This window comes from Manis pentadactyla, chromosome 13, assembly GCF_030020395.1.
Source record: "Manis pentadactyla isolate mManPen7 chromosome 13, mManPen7.hap1, whole genome shotgun sequence".
NCBI classification, from domain to species: Eukaryota; Metazoa; Chordata; class Mammalia; order Pholidota; family Manidae; genus Manis; species Manis pentadactyla.
The window spans coordinates 21,096,877-21,109,472 of record NC_080031.1 but is presented as its reverse complement, the minus strand read 5'-3'; the positions used below and the strand labels follow the sequence as shown (position 1 = coordinate 21,109,472).

The following is a 12,596-nucleotide window of genomic DNA, read 5'->3' as shown; positions in this document are numbered from 1 at the left end:
TTGTCTTCACCTGATTGGTTACTGCTCAGTTGCTAGGGTCAGTTTGAATGTGATTGGTCACTTTTATCTGGGTCGACTACAAACTAAGGCTGATTGGTTATATCTTGGGTGGGGTGAGGTCGGGTGAGGGAAGTGAGGTTGGGTAAGAGTTCGGCAGGTATATTTTGTGGTTTACAGCAGCTTAAGATGGCTGAAGACATTTTAAAATGGCAGCACTTGTGCTAAGGGAGGGTCTAAAAGGAAAACTAAATCCTGAAGAGAAACTAAGTCCCTCTCAATAAGCCCTCTGTTGCCCAGGTAAGTACCCACTGATATGGAGATGAACTTCTCTCCACCCCCAAGGAGAGTATGGCAAATGCAGTAAAGCCATACTTCTTTCCACTCTGGAGCACCTGTTGATATGCAGATGTACTAAAGCCAGGGGAGATATTCTGGAAATATTACAATTTTACCCACACTGATAAACCACTATGTTTTATATTATTCAAATTCAATTCTGTTCAGTTTTTTTGTGCTTGTTCTGTTATTTAAAACATTTGATAATGCTTACTGAACTGAATACTATAGATATTTTATTAATATATCCTTTCAAATCTAAGATGTCATCACTGATAGTAAGATATACCATTATTTTATCTACTGTTAAGAAATGAAAAACATTACTGTTAGGCAGGAAAATAGATATGAGCAGGATGGAAAGAGAACAAGGTCAGTAAAGACCCCTAAAAAGGACTCAGTTAAGCAGTTAAAACTAGAAATCCAGAAGAGAGTCAGAGTTAATGAGTTCATCAGTTAACACGCAAAAGGTCAAGAGTAACTGGGCCTTGAATGTTTGAATATTCCCCAGATAAGGAAAAGTGAGCACAACCCAAATCTCACTGTGTCAATTAGATTATTGTAAGATTTACTCTAGCCTGCTAAAAGGCCCACCGATAATCAGCAGAATAAAGACAGGGAGATCCCACCTTCAAGCAAAAATTGCATTTTGAAAGTTTAAGAAGATTTTTAACATACTCTTTTGCAAACAAATAACTCTGCCCACCTTGGAGGAAGGGCAGGCAGTCTTGATTGATATGCTCCCAAACCAGGAAGCTCCTATCCTGGGAGGAGACCAGAGCAGTTAATTTCTTGTGTTAAGCTAATTTTGCAGAATTACCTAGAGGACCTATAAGAAACATAATGACTCATCAAAGATACTTGAGACCACTTAACAATTCCACACCCCAGCCCTTTGTCACATTCCTGAAAAATCCTTAAAAGGGGAACCCCAACTTTTCAGGGTGCTCTTCTCTGAGGTCACCCACACCTTCTAAGTGTGTAACGGTTTAATCTTAAACTCTTCCTCTCCAACCTTTCAGGGTGCTTCTCTCTCTCTGAGGTCACCTGCACCTTCTCTCTAAGTAACTTTAAATAAAACGTTTACTTGGCTTCACTACTGTGTCTCTGCCCTTCAATTCTTTGTTGCGATGGGGACAAGAACTGAGGAAAACACACGTGCCTCTTCCCCAACATTACCAGTTAATATAATAAGATGTCCACTGTAAGATGCACACTGATTTCAGAGATGGCAAAATGTGAAACTGGCATTTTTTGTTTAATGACATTTAATAAGTTTGATCAGCTAACATACAATGTTTTACTATGCCCTCTTGTGGAGGCAGTGGAGATAAAAATCATTGGATACCTATATTCAAATCTCTCACCTAAAATGGGTTTGAGAGACCATTTAGTTCATCTGTTTATTTGATCCAGATGGAGTGAAGGCCAGAAATAACTACCCTTTTCACTTAAACATTAGCTAGTGGAAGGGTGGATCTCTTGACTTTCTAGTTAGTGTTCTTTCCTCTATTTGGCTGTAATGTGTTCCATTATAAGCATATGATTTGTGCGTGGCTCTTGTATATATATTAAGATAAACTTCTAGAGTGAAGGACTTATTTAAAGAAATATATTGTTAGCAGGAGAACAGTCAATATGTGGAAAATTGAATGCTATTATGCTCCTTTCCACCTCCACTCCATTTAGGTCTTTATAAGCAAAATCATGGTCTTTGCTAAAGTGTCTGCTATTTAAAAAGTCAAGGCAATTAAATAATCTAGAATTACTATTCCCAAGCTATAGAAAAGAGAAAATTCTCTATGTGAAAGACATACTGTAATATTCACAAATACAAGGAACCATGGAGAAAAAGATCCTAGGAAAACATGACTGGGGATATTTCATTTGAATACTTTCTTGAATTTTACCTGATTGTTAACTTTTGAGCCTAACTTCTGAACAAAGTATCTGAAATAGTGTGTTCAAATATTAATCTTAAGTCATACCAATCTATGAAATGCACATACTGACAAATTAATCTTATTCTAAATGCATTTCTTACTGTGCAACCAAATTTCTGAAAGACTTAGAGAAATACTTTTTAAATGGTTACAACTGAGAGACTGAAGTAAATATGCCCTTTTCAAGCATAGAAATACAGAGGTAATTCTTATTGTCAATCATTATTTGTTTTTCTGCATTCAAAAACAACAACATGAAAGCCAACTCCACAAGTTTTTTTATGCTATTTTCCTGTTTTCATGATATCAAGCTCAGTTTTCAGAATAAAAATAAAACTTGGACAGTCCCTTTAGACCATAAATATTTAGGTTGTGCTCGTTGGAATGATGAAATTTTAAAGTAATAAGCTCAGGCTTTTAAAAATGAAGGTCATGGTTGTAAGGCTGGAGGCACTGGAGGGCGGAAAGCGAGGACAGTGCAAATGGAACAAAGACAGCACCAAATAGCTCTGTGCCATATAAGGAAGGAACGGACAACTCTTCTGGGATTCCAGTCCCAGACGAGCCAACAAACCCCAGATTCAGACCCCCTCCATCCAGAAGGAGGAGACCTCTGGCTGTCCATCACCCGACCCTGAGCCAATAAAAAATTCCCCACATACCCCTAGCACAGTGCACTTCCCTCTCCCATCCCTGTTCTCATAAAAACTCCCTGCCTCCCCTCCTGGGCACGACTTCCCCAGCCTGTGTTTCAGACTGGTGAACCTCGCCCAGGAATTGCGCTCAAATAAACTGTCTGGCCCTTTGTTGCCTCTTGTCGCCTGCTTATTTCAGCTAGAATTTATCTTACATTGGTATCCCAGGTTTACCATTAGCCAACTCAGTCAACTTAACTTCTTTTCCTGACTGTTTAACATGTGGGGGAATTTTTTTACTAAATTGAGCAAACTAAGTTGAGCAGATGTCTTGGTCTGTTGAATGGTCTCCTTAGGCTTTTTCAGAATAAGAAAAGCAAAGAAAATAAATGAATAATCCTCTCCATATTATAGATATGCAACTGAGAAATAGGTAGATTTAGAATTTTCTAAGATTTCTCCTGGGAAAAGAGGATGAGAGGAAATCACTGTCTAAAAGGTGAAACACATTGGCAGTAACAGCTCAGGAACTGAGGGAGAAGCAAATAAAAATGCCTCCTCTGTCCATACACCTAAATTTCAAGTTCATAAATGGAAACTAATACTCAGAAACTCTAGCCAATTAGTATGTAGAAAATTGAATGCTATTTTCTCCCCACTCTCACCTCATTTAGGCAGGAAAAAAACATTTAGGTCTCTATTAGAGAATTCTGAATATTCCCAAAGGATCCTTGTCATTCAGGTGCAGACTTTATGAATGTAGGGAGAAAATGACCCCAAAAGGGACCACGTTCACTCATTTCACCAAAATGCTGAGCACCAAGAAGAGAGAAGGGCATATAAAACCATCTGTTCAATAAGTTTCACCTGAAAAAAGAGATGTTCTTTGATTTCATCCACATTTCATGAATCAGATCCTAATCTTTTCTTGGGACCTTTCATCAAAAGATGCTGAATTAAGTCTTTAGATAAAGCACTCATTTCTTGAGGATATGGAGGCTCACTTTTTAAAATATTCTCCTGTAGGCAGATAAAACTTGCTATTAAAACAACCAGAGGATGAAGTCACAGTGACAGTGTTCTTGGCAAAAATCAGTGCAACACACTTTGAAATCGACTACATGTGAAAAAATGGAGTATAAGTCCTAAGAGAGGAAATCCCAGGGCAAAATACCTCTGAAAACCAAAATCAAAGGGAGAAATAAAGTTTAAAACCCGTTTACTGTTCAAAAACTGAAGTCCCAGGCCGTCTTCCTCCTCTGCTCTAGAAGAAGCCAGCAAGCAAGCAAGCCAGCCCCCTCCCCTTAACCTCTCAGGTTCAGACATGCCCTCCGTTGCCCAGGTAATTACCCATCAATATGGAGATAAACTTCTCTCCACCCCTGAGGATATGCAAATGAACTAAAGCCAGGGAAGATATTCTGGAAATGTTACAATTTTACCCACAGGCCACCCCTCCAGAAATCTCACCTTAACTTGTTGCCCTTCTTCCACAATGGTTCTTAGGTGAGAAAACTGGAGCATTGTGACCAGCCTAAAACATAACCATAGCAACAGCAATAAAATTATGACAATCCCAAACTGGAGGATTCACCTAGGTTTAAAGTCCCATGTAGATTAAACCCATAGCTCGTCCATTCCATAGGCAGGCAGTAGCTGAGGGTTCACAGCAATCATCATGCGGCAGCTGCAGCCGGGAGGTGCATTCAGGCCACAAGGACTGCAGGAGAAAATAACCTTAAGGGCAATAAGATACATGTTTTAATGACACCAGCATAGGAAAATCTTGTCCATCAGGTAGGATACATGCAAGAGAGTGGTCCTGTGATAGAACAGTGGCAGGAATGGGCTCTCGTCCTGGTCTAGTATACCAGACTTTCACCCCCTTCCCTGTGGGAGTTACAGATGGGTCAATATAAAGGGCTACGGGAGGTACATGCACCGGCCATAAAGATAAAACAAAACTTCCCTGCAAGATGCTCTTACCTCCTGGTTGTTTTGGGTACACTCCCATCATCTAGGGGGGCCATTCAGCTGTTACTCCAGGAATACACATGAGGACAGTTTCCAGGCCTTTCCCGCAAAGTGCCAGAAGGGCCAGCCATCGCTGGACCATGTGTCAAAATGTCCAGGGCCAGGTCCATTCAGCAGTGTCTGCAGGGCTTAACGCAGTAGGGGCTGGCAGCAGGGTGTGGCTCTGCTGGCCATATCCTGGCTTCAATAACTCTTCTTTGGCTTGGATGTACAGTTGCGTAGGAGACGCAGCAAGGTGTGTGAGCAAATCCACAGGGCTCAAAGCTCCTTTACATGGCTTCTCATTCAAATGCCAAAGCACTCTCCATAGGTGAACTGACCAATCCCATAGACTGCTGGTATCCAACGTAAGGCCAGAATTCAACAAACTGTTGTACCTCTCTATCATGTCTGCCCCAGTAAGATTATATGGTATGTGAAATTTCCACTTTATTCCTAATTGCTGCACCCATTGTTGTAACACATGTCCAGTGAAGTGGGTGCCCTGATCACTCTCAATCACCTGAGGCCAGACATAGGCTGCAAAGAGATGCTCTAGGCCCCTCTTGGTGGTTTGCTGATATGCATGACATGCAGGAAAAGCAACTAATAGTCCAGTAGCCATGTCCACACAAGTCATGGTATACCGATATCCTTCTGATATGGGCAGAGGTGCAATGTAGTCTATTTGCCACCTGACAAGAGGTATTAGCCCCCTTACTATTGTCCCATGTTGCCATGGGAATCGGTGTAAGTCCCTCTTAGAGCACACAAGCACACCTTCCGGGCTCTGCTGACTTCTTCAAAGGTCAATGGCAAGCCCCACCTATGGGCTACAGCCCACATTGTCTTTTGCCTCACATGCAACAAATGCTGGTGTGTAAGAATGAGAATAAGTTAGCATAAGAGTAGCCATCTTAAAGGCCTAGAAGCAGTTTTCTGAAGTTGTGACTTAAAGAAAAAAAAACTGGAACTGAGTAAGGCCTTGGAAAACAAGTTAATCATGAACACCGGGATGGGGGCAGCTGTGGCCTTCAGTCAGCTAACCTTGGTCAGTAAATCCTACATACCAAGCTTGTCGTGCAGAACCTCCCTAACAATTGAGGAGTGGTCTTATCTTGCTCTCGCTTAACCCCAGGATGTATGTCTTGCAAAGATAATGTGCAGCTGTGGAAAATTACTAAGAGTTAAGTGTTTTGAAAATGCCATATAAACCCTTGGTTTTGAGTGCTCGGGGTCCTTGTTGAGACCCGCTGCGTCGGGCTGACACTTGGACCCCAGCTAGCTGGTTCCTGAATAAATTCCTCTTGCTTATTGCATCAAGAGACGCCTTCTGTGAGTGATTTAGGGTAGCGCTCTCCTTTGGGAAAACTCCAACAGGTGTAGCCATTGGGCCACATCAGAAACAGGCTCTCCTTCTAGCCAGTGCAACTGGGCCTATGTGTCTGCTTCATCATTCCCTGGGGATGCCAAAGGCAAATGGCCAGTCACATCGTATATAGTAACTGTCTTTGACCAGAGGCCCATAGGTATTGTCATAACTCTTGCCCCCAAAGGGGCTAGAGACCAACCATCCAGTTGGTATGGTACCATGTAGGTAGCCACAGGGTCAAGTCCTGATAGATGGTCCAGCTGTCAGTACAGACAACTACGGGATTAGGCTCCTGGGTGATCACGAGCCATACTGCCCACAACTGAGCCCATTGACTGCTATTCCCCTCTTCATCCTCCATCCATACTGTCTGTACTAGGATGGAAAGCCACAACCCTCCTCTTCGAGGGCTGCCCACGACTGGAGTCGTCTGTATACCAAGCATCTTCAGGTATAGGGGCTTTTCCCTCCTGATAAGGAGTCTCGGCTACCAAGGGCTAAAAAGCAAATTCTTCCTGCTTCCCACTGGCATAGGACACTGGCCCCAGCAAGTGTTGGAGCTGTCCACTTAAGGGGCTAGTAGAGAGAGTGCTGTGCTGATTCTCCCCCTGTTGTGGTCAGAGCCATGGCTTGCTCCTCAGATCTTCAGGTGGCAGCTGAGAGCCAGCCTGCCTCTCTCTCCCTGAAGTCAGTGTGGGCATCCAGAGATGCCAAAACACAGAGGGGGAGAGTCCCCTCCAGCTCTGTCCCTGGAAACTCACTGGGATGGCACGGCAGCCTCCACCTCGGGAAGCAGGCTTGGGTTTTCATGGGGGTGGGACACTGTAGGCCACAGCTAGATACAGACATTGCTGTGGACTTGTTCCAACTATAGCCCCCACAGCACCCTCCCTGCCAGCAGGGCTGAGGGGTCTGAACTACAGGTCCGGCAGCCATGATGCCACCTGCCCTGGGTCCAGGGACACTTTCTGGTCTGTTCTCTGCCTTCTGCTATTCCCCTACCCAAACTCCAGTACCACAAATCTGTGACTCTGAACAAGGCAAGGCTTCTCCCTTCCTTCACCTGTGTGTCCCCCAGGTGCAGGCTCCTACTCACATTCTTCCAACCCCTGCCAGGTGTCCCATGCCCACTTCATGTTTCCCCCTCAGACCTCTCCATGGCCATCCCATACCGCCTGCAACCTTTGACTTTCCTTCTAAAAATAGCCCCTGCTCTCCTATACAAAAAAGACTGGTTTATTCCTGATTCTGCAACTGTCTGTGGCCTACAGTGTCCCACTCCCATGAAAACCCAAGCCTGCTTCCCGAGGTGGAGGCTACCGTGCCTTCCCAGTGAGTTTCCAGGGACAGAGCGGGAGGGGACTCTCCCTCTCTGGAGGCAGCAACCTAGCCGTAGGCTTCCTCACAGCCACATCTGCTTTTCAGGGCAAACAGGACACCTTGGGTGACTCTGCCCAGAGCTGCATGCAGGGCCCACTGATGTGCCATCAGCCCAGGAACATGGCAAGCTGGGCATAGGGATGCTCCCCCTGCACTAGGGGCCTTTGTTTTTCTCCCCTGCCCATTGTGCTCAGGGACTGTTGGTCAGAGAGCCCTGTCTGCATCTCCCAAGGAAGATGCCCAAGACATGGAGAAATGGCGCTCATGAGCCCACAGGCTGGCCCTATACACGACAACCATGCAGTCCCTTGCACTGTGGACTCATGGGTGTCAGGAAACTATCTTATCTACAGCATTACTCAGTTTTTCAAAACTGAGCTTAAAACGGCTACAGGGAGGCAGGCCAGCCAGGCCTTGGCCTCCCAGGTATCATCCCTCTCCTCTGAGCCCCCACCCTGGGGCTGTACTGGATCCCCCCACCCCACCTGCTGAGACTCAGTAGTCAGGAGTGGGCAGGAGCATGACGAAGCCTCCTCAGTACTGCCTGGATGACAATGACTGGTTTTTCCATATAGTAAATATTCCCTCATATCATTGCCTCTGACAGTGGGGGGAAGCCCTATTTTACAATTGTCCCCTGGGAACTTTGTAATAGTGACAGGTAATTTTTACTGAGTTCTCCTTCATTGGACAGATGCTAGCCTTAGAAATGTACATATTTCACAGTTTTGATCCTCCACCTAACTGCACATGTAGGTACTAATACTGTCCCCAGTTTACCAAGACAGCCCTGACACACATCCAGGCCAAACACCTTGCCCTGGGCCACAGGCCTGGAGGTGGCAGAGCTGGACTGGAACCTCGAGGACTGGCTCCTCTCTTCTCACTGCCCTGCCCCCCTTTTGGGGCAGCACTCACCATTTCATGATGGCTTTACCCCCAAACCACCACAGGGCTGCCCTACTCAGACCCTGGGGCCAAGGACAGCAGTGGTCCTGGCTCACCTGGGAGGCATGGCTGAGACTCCCAGGTAGACTCCTTTCACTGACCAGGCCAGGGGACCCCGAGGACATTGCTGTCCCCAACATCTATCTGAGGGCTACATGGCCACATTCAGGGAACCCCAACTCTCAGCGCTGACAGGTGGGCATTTAGAGGCTGTGAGCATTATTCTCTTTCTATACCAAGAGGTCCTTGGAAGTGGCTGCCTCCACAGCCTGTCACCCATCTGGAGGTGCCCCACTTCCCTCGCACTAGCGGCCTGCAGCTCATCCCTGCAGCACAGTCACGGACAGGCCCTGCACAAGGCTTGGGCTGCAGTCGCAGTCAGACCTTGTTATGACTTCCCTTGCTGCCATTTGAGGGCAGGGAAGACAAGTTCAATACCAGAGGAAAGGGAGTCCAGAGCCAGGACAAGGGGTTGCCTAGGGAAGGTGGGGCAGATTTTGATGCCTGGACAGAGTCTCAAAGGAGGAGCCCAGGCTGGAGGCCAGCATCCAGGGACAGGAGGGCATCCACAAAGGCCCACCCTGCTGGTCCTGCTGGGTCCTGAACTTGACTCCTTTGAGCCAAGGAAACCAAAGCCTTCTGCTCCCAATTCCAGTGGCATCTCAGTGACCTTCTGTCTTCTTTTCCCTCCAGGAGAGGTACATCACCTTCACTCCGGTGGATCAACTCTCTGGGCAGTTCCCTTGCAGCCCAAATATCTGCCTTCAATGCAGACAAGAGCGCTAGCTCCTAAACAGCTGCTGCTCAAGGTGCCAATGTCCTGGACCCTCTCTGCCTCCCACCCGGATGCTGCCGCCGATCCCTTCCTCTCCTCAGCACTGTGTGGAACCCCACTGGCACTCACACCCCCATAGCCTAGCCTCTAAAGCACCACAAACCCCAAATCATTAAGAACCTTTTATTTACTGACTTGGATATGAGTACTGAGTCTTGGTTTCCACCATAAAGGAACTGGATTTCCTTGTTGATCAGCAAGAGTTTGTTACCCAATGAACACTGCTCCACTGTATGAGATGATGTACCTGCACTGCTCCTTCCAGGACAAAACAGCCAGACATCATATGGATGCAGATGTGAATGAGTCCCACCCCCATATCCTGGTCCTCATCTGTCACCAAGGGCTGGTCACATGGGTGTTGGCCAAAATCTGCTCTTTGGAAAAAGCCCCAAACATCTTTGTAATAGGGACACAAACCTATGCCCATTATTCATTGGCTGTTACTTCATCTTCCTATGCTTGTTTCCTCATTGAAAAGATGGGGATAATGGTGTCTCTTCTACAGGGTGGCTCTGAGGGTGACAGTAAGGTTGGTAATGAGCTCAGCACAGGGCTAAAGACTTAGGTGCCTGGTAAAGACTCAGGTGCCCAATAGTTAATGTTTTGCCTCTCTGCCCCACGAGGGGGAGGAAGATGGGTTCAGAGCCATCAAAACATGTCCAGTGAGGGCATGGGAGTGGAGAGGAGACTGTATCTGGGACCGCCAGCCTGGACACCAGGGTGTGGGATGGGCATATGTGAGCATTCTCTGTGAAGAGGCTGCCAACCACGTGTGGGTTCTCTTCCTAGGCCCACCACCCACAGAAGTTCCCAGACACACCACTGAAAGCGTCCTTTAGAGATGTTAGTTACCTTCCATACCCTTAACATTTCAAAAAATACAAAGGAAATCTTTGGTGCCCATTTTCCTGAACTTGAAAATCTGTACCTCTGCCTCCAAATCATTCAGATCCTTCCTCATTAAGTTTCTGTCAACATAATCAAATTTTCCTTCCACGCTAACATGCTTGATGACTATCCATAGATGAGATTCCATTTTGAAATCCCAGAGCATGGGAGTGAGGCTGAAGTTCCCCGAGAACTCGAGAAGAATAAGGACTGCATTAGAAGGGTATGAGGAATAGTTACACTCCAAGCACATGGCCCCTCCCAGAAGCCATTATAGCATTGCACTGAGAGGGCCTCCCTGGGCCTTCACCAGCAGGAGGAGGACAACCCAGTGTGGACATCTGACCTTACCCAATATTTGAAGGAGGAACCTATAGAGCTTGGTAGTGGAATTGGATTGGGATTGAGAAGACAGGAAGGTGTGTCTTACAGGAACCAGGGCTCAGATACTGACGGAATATATTTCTCTTCTCAGTGGTCCATGGTCTCAGTTCTGCCCATGGATACAGCACAGCCAGTGGTCCTGGCTGGTCAGGGAGATTTTGTGCAGTTCTGTATGATTTAGGTCTTCAGCCAACAGGCTGTACAGGCCTTGGACCAATTGTACCCCTCATCCAGCATGGAAGCAAATTCCTATCTCCATCCACTGGTGAATATAACACCAAGTTCTCCTTGATGGGGAAGCCTAGTCAGAGTCCCAGAGAAGCTGCATAGCCTGACCCACTGCCCCACTTTCAATGGCATCCAAGCAGAATCATCACAGCTGGGGATTCTTCCCTTCTGCAGAGCTGACCCAGGTGCCCAGTCAGGCCAGGAAACTTGGTGGGCAGTTCTGCCTGATTTGGGTCCTTAGCCAGTCAATCATGCTGGCCTTGGAGTCAGTTCTGCTGCCCTACATAGGCAGGGAAATGGGTTCACGGCCCCACACACTACTGAGTACAGCACTAGGAAGCCTGACCAGTGAATCAGGGTAACCTTGTGGCCAATTCTACAGGCGTGGTTTGGCATGGAGTCAAGAAAGTAGTGACATCCAACTGCTCTCAGCCAGTGGCACCCAAACTGCCCTCAGAGCTCAGGCAATGGCCTCACTTGAATAGAGATCCCAATAAAAGCAAAAGAATTTTGCTTTTCAGAGCTCTTCCACTACCTGGCTTAAAAATACACAGATAGGGAAAGAAATACAGATAGAGGCATGAGAGGTGAGACAGAGAACTCCTCCAAAAACACATAGAACATGAAAATATAGTTAATACAGCTAATCCTAAAAGAGCAACAGGAAAGAAGGCTGTATGAGACTGCATACACCTGGAGAACAGAGAAGACCTCATGAAACAGGGCAATATACCAAAGCCTTGATCCAGTGGGACCCAAGCCCTAGCCCCAACTCAGCTCACCAGCGGGAGGAAGAGAAGTGGAGTGGGGCGGGGGTGGAAGCCTAGGACTACTGAACACCCAGCCCTGAAGATCTGCTTCGGGAGCACAAATCTACATTACATGGTGCTCTGGAGATTAATGGGGTTGGAAAGCAAGGACAGGAGGAATATTTGGAGAGAATGAGATTCTAGCCATTTATGGAGGACAGGCATCCACAAATGGGACAAAGGAAAGGAAGGTGGTCTGAGAGGCTTCCTAGCAGTGAGACGGCTGCTGAATGGGTGGGGATTGCACAGAGCTTGCTGCTTGGGAGAAGGGATAGGTGGACAAGGTTGTCTAGACATGCTCGGCCCAGCAGGATAGGAACTTTCAGGAACTTCAGGTGCTCCAACCCCCTAGCTGGCTACCTAGCTCTGCGGCCCCCCACTGTGATACGCAGCCTGCTGCACCTTCCTCCTGGCTTACCTGCAAAGGCTCGCAAACCAACAGTCCCTGCCCTGGCTTCAGGTAAGCCAATTGGGAGGCCCAGCCTACAGCAGCTACAAATGCAAAGCACAGAGGCTTATACCTGTGTGCTTGGCCCACTGGTTCTGAGAGTGGAGACAGGCACTGCAGAAGGGAAGCAGGCAACAGCGCTTTCCTCCCTCCAGGCACCAGCACCGCTTCCCTGTGGCCCCTGACATCACTCCAGGGGCTGAGCAGCTACAGAGGCTAGAGATTCTGAGCACTACAGGGTGCCACATACAAATATGAAACGTCAAAGGAACCTGGTTCAAACAAAAATCCCACAAACAACAGAAAAAGGCCCAAGTGAAACTGAACTCACCAATTTTCCTGAAAGAGAGTTCAAAATAAACATCATAAACATG

The 12,596-nt window shown here is 46.8% G+C and overlaps 1 protein-coding gene across 3 annotated transcripts in view; it reads right to left on the bottom strand.

Annotated features, from left to right (window-relative positions):
- The window catches only part of LOC118919760 (uncharacterized), a 194,862-nt gene that overhangs the window by 109,053 nt on the left and 73,213 nt on the right, over window positions 1-12,596 (bottom strand). The window contains exon 8 of one of the 3 annotated variants that reach the window (XR_008993313.1): window positions 4,346-4,651. The exons of the other annotated variants lie outside the window; for them this stretch is intronic. The gene's annotated coding sequence lies outside the window, so the exon portion shown is untranslated. Of the gene's footprint in view, window positions 1-4,345; window positions 4,652-12,596 lie in introns of those variants that run through there. 3 annotated transcript variants of the gene reach the window in all.